Source organism: Vicugna pacos, chromosome X, assembly GCF_048564905.1.
Source record: "Vicugna pacos chromosome X, VicPac4, whole genome shotgun sequence".
NCBI classification, from domain to species: domain Eukaryota; kingdom Metazoa; phylum Chordata; class Mammalia; order Artiodactyla; family Camelidae; genus Vicugna; species Vicugna pacos.
Window position 1 is genome coordinate 23,399,601 of NC_133023.1, and position 7,826 is coordinate 23,407,426.

General features: G+C 40.5%; 1 pseudogene; it reads left to right on the top strand.

The window, feature by feature from the left end:
- The first annotated feature begins 4,042 nt into the window (after nt 1–4,042).
- On the top strand, nt 4,043–4,790 carry LOC102545477 (tRNA 2'-phosphotransferase 1 pseudogene; annotated as a pseudogene).
- The last annotated feature ends 3,036 nt before the right edge of the window (nt 4,791–7,826 follow it).

The following is a 7,826-nucleotide window of genomic DNA, read 5'->3' on the forward strand; positions in this document are numbered from 1 at the left end:
TACAATGGGCAGTAAAAGAATTTACCAAAGACAAAGGAGGAGAATAGTAAGGGAGTTTATTAGGTACACTACCACAGACAACAGTGGGCCACACAGATGAGATGTGCCTGTGTGCACACCGAGGATGAAAGCATAGGGTCTTTTATGGGGAAGGAGTTGGTGAACACAATGGGTTGTGGGCAGCATGATCAGCTCGTGCACAAGTTTCTGATTGGATATATGTGAGGTGAGAAAGTAAGGGTCTGTGAAGGAGCAGCGGGATTTATGACTCTGATAAGGAGGAAATACGGGTTGAAACAAACCAGTCTGAGCTATTGTGAGAGTAGCCCTTCCCTGAGGCTATTAATTCTGCTAGGGCAAAACACACATCAGAAAATAATTTACTTTATCTTTTGAGGGATTGCAAGTGGACATCTAGGAGCCCAGGAATGGGGGTCATTGGACTTTGAAGGGCACCAGTTGGCCCCACAATTACTACACTTATTCCCAAAAGGGGTATATTGTCTGTGTATTAAGTCAGATTCCAGCAAAAAACATGAAAGCCACTCTAGTGCTAGAGGGAAAAGAAAACAAGAGATTGACTTCACACATAATGAAGAAGCTAAGGAGTCAGGGGTGAAATAACCCAGAGATTGGAGACGCCAGAAATATTCTGCCACCCTTGGGGATGGAGGGACAGTTGGATAAGGTGGAAAAAGCTGGATCCATGGAAGAGATAACCAAAAAAAACAGAAAGAGAAAGGGAGAAAAATACTTTGGACTCTTTCATCTTCTTACTCTCCAATTCTCTGAAAGTACTATCCATTGACCAAATCTACCCAGAAGTCAGGGAACAAAGGAACTTGGAGAATATAGTTACCTACGGCACAGAGGGCAAGAACAGGGCAGTGAGGTATCTGGACAGTAATGGATGGGTAAACCCCTTCACCAGTCTTTCCAGCATTGTGCATTATAAACGTTGCTCCTACAGAACAGAGACAGACTCACAGACATAGTAAACAATCTTATGGTTACCAGGGGAAAGGATAAATCGGAGAGTTTGAGATTTGCAAAGGTTAACCACTATATATAAAAACAGATAACAAATTTCTTCCATATAGCACAAAAAAGTATATTCAATATCTTGTAATATTCTTTAATGAAAAAGAATATGAAAATGAATATATGTACATATATGCATGACTGGGACATTATGCTGTACACCAGAAACTGACAGATTATAACTGACTATACTTAAAAATAAATGTTGCTCTTTTGGCATGAGAGACAATAGTAGTTGAGACTACTGACTCAAATACCATTGGATTTGAAATCCTGCTCAAAGCTCTTCCTAGTCATGTGATCTTGGGTGAGTTTCTTAACATCTTCAATTTTCAGTTTCTCATATTAAAATGTTGTGAAGACTAAATATATAAATATAAATATAAAACACATGAAATAGGTTCTCAATAAACATTAGCCTATGTAATTATCAGCTGTAATGTGAAACCTCTAGATTAGTTTAATTTTCACATCTTTGATGTCTATGTAGGATAAACATTTGTCAAGTGATTTTCCTTTACCATATGTATTTCCTCAAGAGTCAATTGTCTGTTCATTCCCTTAACTTTGGAGTTTGGTGTCTTATAAATTTGAGTGACTTGTTAATATGATATAATTATTAATCTTTTTTCTATCACATTTTATATTTCATATTGCTCAAAGCTAAAGAAGTTGTTATTCTTACACAAAGCTTAAAAATACTCTATTTTCTTCTGGATTTCTAGAATTAGGTTATGATAAGTAATTGCTTATTGATTAACACATAAGTTTGACTGTGTAACAGATAAATAAAAGCTCTCCTATAAATGTCTAGGCTAGTAGGTGCTCTATGATGTCAGAAGCCCTGGCTCCTTCTAGCTTGTTCTGCCATTCATAGAGTGCTGCCATGGTTTCCTGAGCCCAGATGGCCATCCACCACCTCCAGATTCCAACTAGTGGAAAGTAGGAAAGAGAAAGACATGTGCCTTCCCTTTAAGGGCATAATCTGGATGTTGCACGCATCACTTCCTCTCACATATCGTTGGCCAGAACTTAGTTCCATGACCACATCTAGTTACAAAGAAGACTAGAAAAAGAAGTTTTTATTTTAGATGGCCATATACTCAGTTCAAAATTCTATTATGATAGAAGCAGTGGAGAACAGATATTGGGGGGATACTATTGGCCTCTGCCATTCTGCTCTTCTGGCCACACAAACATCTATGTGTGCTCCTCTCCCCATACACAGAACACACCCATCACCAAGGGAGAGAGCTCCCAAGTACAATCCCATTACCACTGAAGGGGAGCAAAATTTGCTACCCCCAAATAGGATTATCTTGAGCTGGTTATTTTTAAGAAGCAACCGACAGGAGAAGCTCTGAAAACAGAGCAGAAGTTATCATTTTGTAAGAGAGTTTTATAAGGGGAAATCCATTTGTAAGGGTGTCTCCCTCTGTGTACCAGGAAAAGGAAGATGACTAAAATCCTAGAAACTTACCAATGAGAAGGCAGACTTAAATCTGCATTAACAACCTTACCCTTGTTTACTGTGCTTTTCCCGGTCCCCTCCCATAACTGGCCTCCCCTCTCCCCCAACATCCTTCTTTTGTCTTTAACAGAAGATGGTGATGGCTCTGGCCATTTTGGGGAGTTACTCAAGTTTCCTGGGTCTCTCTCATGTATACAGGAGGTATACATGTTATTAAACTTCTGTTTTTCTCCTCTTAATCTTTTTTTTATTACAGGGAGTGGAGTGTTCAGCCAAGAACCTAGAAGGGTAGAAAGGGAAAATTATTTTTCCTCCCTTACACTGCATACGTCTTCAAGTGCAGGATCTCTGAATGATGTGTGATCTCCTATGTCAGGTTCAGCTGTGTCTTCTTGTGATTCTGAAATCTATAAAAAAAAAAAAAGACAAGTGATGTACCCCAGCCACAACATCATAGTGGAGTAGGAGCAAGATGACAAGAACAGAAACATTGATACTAGAAAGGGAGAAGCGGAACCACTCAGTAGTCATCAGTTCATGGCGATTAGAGTCCAACAGGCTTGGAAATGCAGAAGCTCATTGTCCTATCATTGGATTAAATTTCTTAGTTGGCTCATCTGACAATCTTTAGCTCTGCTCTCTTAAAGGAACCCCTTGTCTGTTTTCCTCTATGGCTTTAGTCTTTGCCCTCTGGAATTTTAATTTCTATTGATTATTACAGCCACATCTGCAGTGGGCATTTCTTGGGATTGTTCAATTTCCACAGCCTGTTTCCTGCTGAGCAGTTTGGGGGTCCTAACACTGCTTGGAGGAAAAGGGGAGCAGAATTTGTCGCCACAAAATATGCCTCTTTAGCATAAGCATTATTTTGAGCTGATTATTTTTAACAAACAGCTGTCATAGGAGAAGCTCTGAAAACCAATTAGAAGTTACCCTATTGTAAGATACATTTACATTTATAACACACCCTCCATTTGTAAGGGTGTCTCCCTCTCTGTACCAGGAAGAGTAGGATGGCTCTAAATATCTGGAAACCGTCATCAATGGAGAAGTCACCGACCTAAATCTATATAACAACCTTACCTTTGTTTACTGTGCTTTGCCCGGTAACCTCCCACAACTGACAGCCCCTGCTCCCCACCCCCACCCCCACCCCACCTCCAGTGCCATTTCTTTCATCTTTAGCTGCAGTTGGCATTTAATTGTGGGTTCAGGTCATTTTGGGGAGTTAGTTTTCCTAAGCATCTCCTATGTACACAGGGAAGTACACATTATTAAACTTCAGTCGTTCTTCTGTTAACCTGTCTTTTATTACAGGGGTGTCTCAGCCAAGAACCCAGAAGTTTAGAGGGAAAGTTATTTTTCCTCCCCTACAGTGACTCTAATAACCATAGGCATTTGCCAGGCTTTATGCTTTCTTTGGCTTTCAGATTCCCTGTAACATTTAATAATAGGCTTCTGTTCTATTTCCTGCCTGTCAATCACATTCAGAAGTAATGAGCCGCCCCGCAGCAGGAGTCTGTCTTGGCCATGAACTTCTCCAGAGGAAGGAGGCAGAAAACAGCAGGGCCCAGGGATAGGAGGGCTCACAGACCCCGGGAACTGGACCAAGATGTGCAAGTACCCAAGGCTTGGTCCTATGTCCTAGGTCATGGAGCCTTGAAGCTAGGACTACCCATGGGGGACAAAGCCTCCCTGCCCCTGGGCACCCGCCTGTATCTGCCCCAGGTCCTCAGCTTCTCAGCTGAAGATGTGAGTGAGTGGTGGACACCAGTGGGAAGCAGTGGTTCACGCAGCGGCCGAGGGATGCCAGCATGTGCCCTCTCATCTGAGTTCATCCCTGCAAGTAACTGAGTTGGGGCTGATGCCCTTGGAGACCCCACAGGCCCTGCCTTTGGTGCTTGTTCATGGCACATTCTGGCAGCACTGGCCATCCATCCTGCTCAAAGGCCTGTCCTGCTAGGGAAGGATGCACAGCCACCTGGCTTCAGGACTGCCTGGGGACCCTGGTATCCTCAGTGGCATGCGGCCAAATGGCTAAGTGGCGGTATTCATCAATGGCCCCTGGCCCCGGCAGATGGAACACCCTTCTGCTCTGTCAATGGAGTGACCCTGACTCCAGGGAAGAACTGATAATTTCCGGCTTCCCAAGTACTTGAAAAAGGCCCTGCAGCTATGCTCTGCCCAGAAGCCCCTCTCCTGGACTGGTAATGAGGAGACAGAGTGTCAGAGTGGCCCCAAGCACAGCTCCAGAGGTAGAAGGGTGATTCAACAATAAAATATTTATTTAAAAAAAAAAAGAAATGTAAAGAGAAAAACCCTTCAAGTTTGAAAAAAGAAAGAAAAAAGAGGTAGTGATAGCCTGAGATCTCCTCCAGGCAAATTCTCCTACTGTTTCATTGTTCTCTGTGCTGACTCATCTTCTTCTTATTGAACTTGATAGCTGCTTCCTTAAGCTCTTAGAAGGTTTGGGTGGGAAGTTGACATCCTTAATACAGTTGTTCCTCAGTATTCAAGGGAGACTGGTTCCTGGACCCCCAGGATACCAAAATCCATGGATGTTCAAGTCCTTTGTATAAAATGGCATAATGTTTGCATATAACCTATGCACATCTCCCCATATACTTTAAATCATCTCTAGATTACTTATAATACCTAATACAATGTAAATGCTATGTAAATAATAGTAAATATAATGTGACTGTTACATAAAGAGTTGTTGGTCTGCTGAAAATTCATTTTGCTTTTTGCAACTTTTTGGAATTTTTTTTCAAATATTTTCTACCTATGATTCATTGAATGCACGGATGCAGAACCTGCAGATACAGAGGTTAACTGTATACCTGTGCTCTGACTTTCATTTATTGGTCAGGAAGGAAAGTCCTTGAGGAGCCACAGTCTTTTCTCTTGTAAGCCTTCCCCTTTTCGCAGCCCCTTTAAAATGCTTCAGTGTGAAGCTGCAGAAAGCAGTTGGCATTTTCACTTGTGTGGGGCTCTGAAATCACAGGCCACAGGCAAAGAATGAGTCTTGACAGAGCTATGTTCTCTTCCACTTTTGGTTGCTGTCTGGCTAGCTCTGACTGGCGTCTACCCTTCTGTCGGACATTGCTTCCGATGCCTGGGAGCTTCTGTCCAAGAGCTTGCCAATCTTGGTTAATGTTGTGCCTAGCTAAAATTCCATTTCCTTAGAAGAAAGAGAAAATGGATATTGAGTGAGAACTAGCACTCTGCCACAAATGCCTATTGATTCAGAGTTTCTTAATTCCACTCCATAAAGTGAGTCAGCGATTTGTAGAAGGCACAGGGGCCAGCAAAGTAGAAACTGGCACCCTCAGATTGCCATATCGTACGGTATCAAAGGACTCACTTTCAAAAAGGAAACGGCTCTTCCCACATACACACAAAAATTGCAGCTAAACTTTTCCCAGTTTTGATATGATTGATATAAATGCTCAAAGAGTATCTCATAACTAGCAATGAAGCTGACTTTTGGGGCCCTGTCAAAAACTTGATTTTGAAAGTCTAGTGAAACAGGTAAACAGTGACTTTAATAACTGTAAATATGAGAAAACCCATGCATCATTATAATTTTGTAATATGGTTGCCAGATTGCCGACGATGCTTCCCAAATTCTTTATTCTCTTTCAGATATATTTAATGTGAATTTCACACTTGTAATATATTCTAAATATCTGTTAATGTTTCCTCTCTTATTATGTTATAAAATAAACCTTTAAAGAGAATGAAAAATTAATGATTGTCACAAAGAGATTTCGCTTTCTTTTCTCAGTATTACATGTCATTTTCTTGATGTTCATATTGTGTGATAAATCTACCCCAGATTCCTTTATCTCTAGCACTAAAGATACCTTCATTAATTTGCACCATCTAAATACAAATCAAATATCAATTTTATTTGAGAATGGAGACAATGACCATTCTAAACAGAAGTTCTGGAACAAAGTCAATGGCTTTCAAGAAGTTTATATTATTATAGTTTTTCATACTGGTCTGAAATATAAAGGACTTTGATCTCTTTTGTTCACTGCTATACACCTGGTACCTACAATAGTGTTTAGTGGACAGTCAATAAATATCTACTTGGTTAATGAATTAATGTATTTTTCTTTTTAATAACCCTAAAATATACTGGAAAATATCTAACCAAAGTAGTTGGAAGAGAGTTGGAGCTTTTCTAGTCTAACAAGGAGAAGGCATGATGGGATTATATAAATCAGATTATTTAAATTCATGAAAGCAGTCATATAGGGTAAAAAGACATTTAACGTCAGTTTGATGTCTCTGAATATTCAACCAAGAGGGAAGAGGAAGGGCACGAACTGTGGCAACACAATTATATGATACAGGTGTCTCAGATATGTGTCTCTGGTGGGAGATAATGGCTGAGAAGACACTAGTCCAAATGACTGGCAATGTTAATATTGAAATAAACATTTTCATGTGTTCTTCATATAGTTTCCTGGTCTCACAACAAACTTGACAAGTGGTTTCTATTACTATTCTCACTTTACAAATGTGGAAATTGAGCTTCAGAGAGGTGAGTAACTTGTCCAAAGTCCCACAGCTGCTGATTGGTAGAGCCAAGATCTAAAGGTCTTTCACAATCAAGGTACGTTGGATAAGTCATGCTCCACTGGCATTCAGCTACTCTGTGGTTCTCTCTCTGTCCCTTACCCTCTTCTGCAACATATCTTCCTTTCTTCTTGTTAAGGATATTGTACTAATGTTGTAATGCCATTATGTGTTCCGAGTTAATAAAGGGCTTTTTTTCTCTTTTAGTGTCCAAAGTGATACATAATATTTGTTGGGTTTCCAAGAAGGAAATAATGATGACTGGAGCCAAAGTCTCAGAATTCTCTGCAAACAACCTACCATGTTATAGATTTCTAGAAAAACGATTTAGTAGGAACCCTCTATTATGGACTCAAGATTTGTCTCTCTCTCAAATTCATTTGTTGAAACCCTAACCCTCAGTGTGACGGTATTTGGAGATGGGGTTTTGGAAGATGATGAAGGTGAGTCCCTCATGATAGAATTAGGGGCTTTGTAAGAAGAGGTAGAGAGATTTTTTTTTTCTCTCTCTCCACACACATGCACTAAGGACAAAGCGAGAAGTTGGCCACCTGCACTCTAAGAAGAAAGCTCTCACCAGAAACTGAATTGGCCAACACCTTGGACTGGACCTTGGACTTCCTACCCTCCAGAACTATGAGAAAATAAAATTTCTGCTGTTTAAAGCACCCAGTCTATGGTATTTTATTATGGTAGCCAAAGCAGACTAATACGCACTCTG